At 45.1% G+C, this 7,893-nt stretch overlaps 1 long non-coding RNA gene across 1 annotated transcript in view; it reads left to right on the top strand.

The window, feature by feature from the left end:
- Positions 1-7,578, top strand: part of LOC310995872 — a 115,933-nt gene extending 108,355 nt beyond the window's left edge. Inside the window, exon 4 of the long non-coding RNA XR_014595856.1 lies at positions 7,451-7,578. This is a non-coding gene — a long non-coding RNA (uncharacterized lncRNA). The remainder of the gene's footprint in view (positions 1-7,450) is intronic.
- The last annotated feature ends 315 nt before the right edge of the window (positions 7,579-7,893 follow it).

Here is a 7,893-nt window from a genome sequence, read left to right as displayed (position 1 = left end):
GGGGGCAGTGGGGGTCGGGGGGTTTACTGTACAGCAGCAGCGGCAGCAGCAGCAGCAGCGGCTCTGTACCTGATAGCAGGAGGCATTTTTCAAAGTGCTGTATTGTTCAGCTGAGATGGGGGAGGGGGCGAGCGAGAGAGAGAGAGAGAGAGAGAGTTGGTGGGGGGGGGGGTGAGGAGGGGTGAGGGGGGGGGGGCGGCCAATGTTGTGTCTGGCTGAGGCTGCACTTGTATGTTCACGGATACTCACGGGGGGCAGCGGAGGTTGCAACGAGCGGCGTGCTCCGAGGATAACGCATGTTTCGTTTTTTACAGTGTAAATGTGCATGTGTGCATGTACATGTGCATTTGTGTGTGTGCGTGTTTGTGCGTGTGTGTGTGTGTGTGTGTGCGCGTGGAGGAGGAGGACGAGACCCTCGGACGCTGCCGGTCCGGTCCAGTCGTCCTTTGACTTAAAGACAAGTTGCACACACACGCACACACACGAGAGGAAGGAAGAAGGAGGGATTTTTTTGTGTTTTTTGGAGGAGAAAACAAAAGGAAAGAGTTCCCGGTGAGGAGGGAGGAGAGGAGGGAATCGAACGTGCGATCGACACGAAGAAGAGGAAGAGGAGGAACCGCGTCTCTCTCCGTCCCTGAGACCCTAACTTGTGACGTTGTGCTTTCATGTCCACGGGTTAGGCTCTCGGGAGCTGGGGGGGACGCACGACCCCGACCGCCGTCCGTCCGCCATCCTGGATCCTGAACAATGGCGCCCGGAGGAGGAAGGAGGAGGAGGAGGAGGAGGAGGAGGAGGAGGAGGAAGGCCGTGGCGCAGTGAGCTAAGGCGTTCACCGCGTTGCACTTCTTTTTTTTTTTTTCTTTCTTTTTTTTTTCTTCACGACGGCTCACACCCTGCTGATGCTGCATGTCACCTGGCTCCTCTCCTCCTCCTCCTCCTCCTCCTCCTCCGTCGTCTTCTTCTTCTTCTTCTGTGGTGTCGCCGCCGCCGTGGATCAGAGTGGACGCTCGTCTCTCTCTCTCTCTCTCTCTCTCTCTCTCTGGGGGATGTGGAGGCACGAACAGGAACGCCGCTTTTCCGGGGGTCATGTGACGAGCGTGTGTGCGTGAGGATGGATGGACAGGAAGCTATCAGCTCTTAGCCTGCTGCTGCATCGGGCCGGATGCTGCGTTGCCGATGGCGATGGCGGCGGCGGTGTGGCGTTAGCGGCCTGTAATGTAACCGACGACCGCACCGCTGCTGCAGCTTTAACGTGTCTGCATGAATTAAATTTAATTAAATTTTAAAAACACACATTATTTTGGAGGTTTTGCATAAATCACGGATGCTAACGCTAACGCTAAGCTACAGAAGCTGCTACACGTTAAACAGCTGGTTTAGCATCGAGCTAATGCTAAAGGTGTTAGCTTTAACCCCTTCATGCCCGAGTGACTGAGTCTTTGTGTCTGCAGCAGGCCTCTGTGTGTGTCTGTGTGTTGCTGTGTGTGCGTGCACCTTGACGACTTTTGAGAGCAGCACAGAGTAATGTTGAGCGTGAAGATGACGGCTCTGTACATTATGTGCTTGACCTCAGTGAACTCCTCGCCGCCACCACCGCCGCCGAGTCAACGACGTCCAAGTTCATTCAACACACAAACGTGAAGAGAGAGGACGCACGCACACACACACACATACACACACACACACACAGTGGCAGTTTTCTCATGTGATTGATTCATTGTGAGTTTTTTTTTTTCGTTCGGCACCTCTGATTGAATGATGATGATGATGCTGATGCTCGTGTCCACGGTGACAGCTCGCTTCGTCACCGATAGTAACAAGGACTTCGCTACTACTACGACCTCATTGATATTCAAAGCTGCACCTCCTTCCTCCTCCTCCTCCCCTTCCTCTTCCTCTTCCTCTTCCTCTTCCTCTTCCTCATGTGGTTGCCTCGGGGTCGCCTCCTCTCACACCGCGCTGCCGATGGTTACGTTCACGCCATTGAACTCTACAGGAAGTGAGAGTCTATAGTTGGATGTGAGGGTTTGGTGGGTTGTGATGCGTGCGCGTGGCGTTGTTGTGGCATCTGGTCTCGTGTTGCGTTAACTTGTAGAAGTAGAAGACGTGACCTTGACCGGCTGGTTTATTAATTAACCCTTTAACGCCCTGATGCTGCTGCTGCTGCTGCTGCTGGAGGACGTGACGTCAGGTGTCACCTCCTCCGACGACGCCGCCACTGCCGTCCTGTCGTGTCGTTTGCTCTACGCACACACACACACACACGCACACACACACACACACACACACACACACACTCACAGCAGCAGCAGCTCTCTTATGTAACGCCTCCATCAACCCCGTCTCTCTCTCTCTCTGCTTCCTCTTTGATCTTTAAATCTTTTTCATATCTTCTCATTTTTCTTTTTCTTTTTTTTTATTATTCTGATCGTTTGTTCGTCTGCAGCGTCTCGCCGCCGGTCGGTGAGCTCGATTAGAAGATAGAAGAAAAAGAAGGAGAAAAAAAAGGGAAGAAAGAAAGGAAAAGGAGAGCTGCAGGCTGGCTCTCCATTGTTCGGCTGCTGCTCCCGCTGCACTCTGTCTGTCTGTACACTGTGTCCCCACGGCGGAGCAGCAGCAGCAGACATGGAGGAGAGAGAAGGAGAGAGGGGGAGAAAGAGGGGGAGGGGGGGGGGTAGAGAGAGGTAGAGAGAGAGAGAGAGAGAGAGAGAGAGAGAGAGAGAGAGGGGGGAGAGGAAGGTAGAGCGAGCTGGTGTCTGCAGGTGCTGAAGCCGTGATGCTGCTTCAGGTGCGTCGACTCGTCACACCTGCTTCATGCTTCTCTCTGATTGATGCAGCAATAATACTGTAATAATAATAATCCACCTTTTTGTTTTAAGGCAGACTGTGCCTTTAAAACCTGGTCATCAGGGCAGCCCAGGTGTGTGTGTGTTTGCATGAGTGTGTGAGTGTGTGTGTGTGTGGTTTGCTGCAGGGTGACGCCCATAGCGCGTGCAGCAGCAGCAGCAGCGGCGGCGGCGTTGTTGTTGGCGTTTGAGCGCCAACGTTCGTCTCAGATCTAAATTAAAGTTCAGAGTTATTGATCGGAAAATATCCATCAATGTGTGTGTGTGTGTGTGTGTGTGTGTGTGTGTGTGTTTGACAAGGCGTCGAGCGAGCGAGTGAGGGAATGAGTGAGCGAGCGAGGAGGTGACAGACAGTTTGGCGATGAGCCGAGGCGTCGCTTTGTGGCGGCGTGGAGGCGTGTGTGTGTGGTGCTGAGTTTACAGTAAAACGACTCTGCAGCGTTTTTCTGCCACTCCCTTCAACACACACACACACACACACACACACTCCGCTCTCGGCTGCATGTGTGTGTGTGTGTGTGTTTGGTACAGTAGCTGGTTGGCGTGGTGATGGCGGCGGCGGCGCTGGTGGTGGATGTGGTGCTGATGCTGATGCTGATGCTGATGGCGTCGTCGTCGCGGCGACACCTGGCCCCTCCCACCACCAGCACCACGCCCCGGCGCCGTCACAGGAGGTCGTTTCACCTGTGGACGAGTTACTACACAGCTGAGAGTTTCCCTCTCTCTCTCTCTCTCTTTTTCTTTCTATCTCTTTCTGTCTCTCGTCTCTTTTCAATTTCAATTTAACAAGCTTTATTGGCATGACTGTTAATATAATATTTCTTTCTTTTTTCTCTTTCTGTCTCTTTCTTTCTTTCTGTCTCTTTTTTCTCTCTTTTTCTCTTTCTTTCTCTCTTTTTCTCTCTCTCTTTCTATCTTCTTCTGTCCCTCGTCTCGTTCTTTCTCTCTTTTTCTCTTTCTGTCTCTTTCTTTCTCTCTTTTTCTCTCTGTCTTTCTATCTTTTTGTGTCTCTCGTCTCTTTCTTTCTCTCTTTCTGTCTCTTTCTTTTTCTCTTTTTCTCTCTTTCTTTCTCTCTTTTTCTCTTTCTGTCTCTCTCTTTCTCTCTTCCTGTCTCTTTCTTTCTCTCTTTTTCTCTTTCTGTCTCTTGTCTCTCTCTTTCTGTCTCTCTTTTTTTCTTTCTATCTCTTTTTCTCTCTCTCTCTCTCAGCTGTAGCTTGGCCGACTTTAAGAGATTTAGAAAATTTGGGGCAGAACCAGGACTTTCATCATTTCTCTTGTTTGTGTGTGTGTGTGTGTGTGTGTGTGTGTGTGTGTGTGTGTGTGTGTGTGTGTGTGTGTGTGTGTGTGTGTGTGTGTGTGTGTGTGTGTGTGTGTGTGTGTGTGTGTGTGTGTGTGTGTGTTTTGATTTTTTTCTATTTATTTATTTCTCAGTCGTGCGTCTCAGCTGCCAAACTGTACTCCGAGTCGTCTGCAGCCTGAGCTGGTAAGGCGAGGGATGAGTGTGTTTTCAGGATGATTTGTCTGCATGTGTGTGTGTGTGTGTGTGTTTGTCCTTCCTGACTCGGGGCTAAGGCCAGTTTTTTTTTTTTTTTTGTTAAAGGAGCTTGGGGATTGTGCGCTGCAGCCACATCACACCAGCAGATTAACCAGACTACACACTAAGCTCATTAATCTGAGAGAGACTAATGTCACCAACAATGTGTCAGCAGTCACACACTATCACACACACACACACACACACACACACACACACACACACAGACACACACACTCTACAAACTGATCCTTTTTGTCTTTATCAGACTGAGAGCCAGGTATTGATGGGTCCTCGTCCTTGGCCCCGCCCCCTGCACCAGGTCATGTTGGATTTAAAAGACGAGCTGGAAATCCCCCGATGAATCAACGTTTAACACTTCGCTGCCACATCAACCAAAACGCTGCAAATGTTTGGGGTTTTCTTTGTTTTTTTGGACGTTTAAGGGAAAAGAGCTTTAGCGGCGCTGGCTCTGATTCACGTTTTGGATCTTTTTCTCTTTTTTTTTTGCGTCAGCAGCAGGAAGCTGAGCAGCAGCAGCAGATGTGTCAGACGTTCGGTTCCTTTTCTGTTTCTGGCCTAAAGCTGGAAACTGAGTCGATAGATATCTGACAGATTATTGACTCTGATTGGCTTTTTTTAAATTCTCTCTATAGTCTTTGGTTTCAAAGCTGCAGCCGTTAGCTCATTAGCTGATTAGCTGATCAAACAGTAAATTGATTGATTGGCAGCTGTTTTGATAATCGTTTTGGTAATCTTTTCAGTGATTTCATGGTTTGGTTATAAAATATTGTGTTTCTGTGTTGGATCAGTTTGGATTCTTGGACATGTTTCTGTTTTCCTACATGAACAATCAGACGATTAATGGATTAATCTAGACGATAATCAACAACATTTATTGGTAACTCTCACAGCAGAGAAGCGCTTATTACTGATACGATACAATCGTACTGACAGATTGATCAATCAGCATCTGTTATGATAATCAATTATTTTACTGGATAACATCTTTATGGGATGTTTTTTGTTGCATTAACCTGCACATTAATTCAAAATGACCATAATAATCACTTTCAGTCTGACTCTGGCTGCTTTAACGATCACAGTCTGTTCAACAGAGGATGAGACGGAGCTTTTAGTGTCACGGGACAATATGGCCGCCTGAGGACACGAGACAACACCCTCCCGTTTAAAAGAAAAATCCAAATCCCATTAAAAATAATGTTGTTTTTATGTTTGTTTTTATTGCATCATCATCATCATCATCATCATATCTCTCTCTGATCTGTGACTGTTTCTGTTCAAAATGACTCGTGTCTATGTCGACTCGTCTGCTTCTTTTAGCTTCTTGTGTCTCGTTGTGTTTGTGTGAGAATGACAGGAAACTGAACTCATGTGTGTCCAGACAAACCTGGTCAATAAAGCTGTTTTGGATATTTACATATACATATACATATATATATATATATATATATATATAGAGAGAGAGAGAGAGAGAGAGAGAGAGAGGTTTCTATTAGAGCAGCACAATTAATCGCAATGTAACTGAAACATGACAATATGGCCAAGTGCAATATCCAGATCTCAGGATGAATGAATCCTAAAGATTTATAAAAAGGACAAAACCCAACAACAAGATGAAAATTAAAATCAAACATGACACTATATCGGCCCATATCGTCACAATAACTTATTGTGCAGCTCTAACGCGCAGCAGCTTTGCTTTCTAATCAGTTTTAGTTTCCTCTTCGAGTTTCATCTCGTGTTGTTTGAGACGCTGAGGTTCTTGTGTAAACTACGAAGCATTTCCTCGGTTCACAGACGAATTGTCTTCATGGTGTCTCAACATGAGGCTGCACTGTGCAAACAATGTCAAACTGAGTGTAACTGGAGCTCCAGAGCTGCTTAGTTCCTGCTTGTACCTCTTTGTGATGTGAATATATATATATATATATATATATATATATATATATATATATATATATATATATATATATATATATATATATAGCAATCTGACCTGCTATGACCTGCCTGACAGCTCAATCAGTCATTTCTCATCCGTTACCTTATTCCTTTCACTTTTCCTTAACTTATCCACCTCTGTTTGTCTGACCTGTGACATGAATGTGCTGCTTTTTGTTTGCGTTGTAAACGTTTCATCGCTTCTTTATGTTTTATTGTGATACGAGCAGCTGATGTGGTTCATATGAGACGAGAAGATTTGAGGGAAATTGATGCTTTTGCTTTATTATTATTATTATACTTTTTTTTATATCTTAGAACAACATTAGTAATGATTACACAACTTTCTAATATTTCATAATAAAGCCGTGATGTAAGAGCAGCAGTCCAGAGCCGCAGTGTTGAAGCAGAGACATCTTGTTACAGTTGTGTGTCTAAATATAAAAATTAAAAAAAAAAAAAAAAAAAAGTCTCTGCACTGCTGTCAGTTCACATCATTATCAGCTCCTTCCACCTCCAGGCGTATTAATAGAAGCTGAGATTTTTGTCATCCAACGTGTTTTTACATTTTATCTTTGGAGGTATTTATATCATCTTCAAAAAAAAAAAAGAAAAAAAAAGAGGCTTGAATCTGTTTCAACAAGATGAAATCCTTGGCGTGATGTGTGTTTCTGCAGAGCTGCCAAGATGTAGGCTATACAGCTGACATTAAACACAACAGACCTAAATAAAGATATTTACCACAAAAAACAAACAAAAAAAGTTCTCTGAAGTCAGTGTAGCTGTGTATAAATCAGACCACGTGGTTTGAAATTGACTGGAAGCGTTTGTGTTACCATCATTTGACACAATATCTCAATAACACGCGACTAATTAATGTACGCCGTGGTAATTTCCTCACATCAATATGGTAAAAATGTAATTAGCGACGCAAATAAACATTTTTTATTTCATTTATGCAAATATTTTGAAGTGTTTCTCATGTGTTCACACTCTTTGTTCAGTTGTGCTCATGTGCTGTGCTGTACAGTCTGTGTGTGTGTGGTTTGTGCTGATACAGTTGTTCATATCAGCAGCTTTGTCTTTCTCTCTCTCTCTCTTACAGCTCGTTACAACGGGTCCGGACACGTCGGCGAATGATCCATGAACCTGAGACGACCCGACAACTGCACTGAGACAAACTCACACACATTTTAGTGATTATTGACCTTCTGCACAGATACACACACACACACACACACACACACGGATGTCTATATAAAGAAATGAATGTTTCTTAAAGTTTCTCCACTGCTGAGATGCTAAATGTGTTTTCTACTGTCATTTAAATGATTTGATGCTAATAAATTATTTATTATGAATATCCTTCTCTTGTATTATTTTAAGAAATGCTGCACGGTTCAGGACTCTGTGAAAAGGTTCCAAAAGACTTGTCAAGCGTTTTTAGACCATTTTATAAATGAATTTGATGCATAGACCTACACCTTAAATCAGCTCTCTCCACATCTCTGATATACCTATTTTGCATCTACAGTATGTGTAGCCTAC

Source organism: Trachurus trachurus (genome assembly GCF_905171665.1).
Source record: "Trachurus trachurus genome assembly, chromosome: 13".
Lineage (NCBI taxonomy): Eukaryota > Metazoa > Chordata > Actinopteri > Carangiformes > Carangidae > Trachurus > Trachurus trachurus.
Note: the sequence above shows the minus strand (reverse complement) of the source record. Positions and strands in the feature narration are given on the sequence as shown.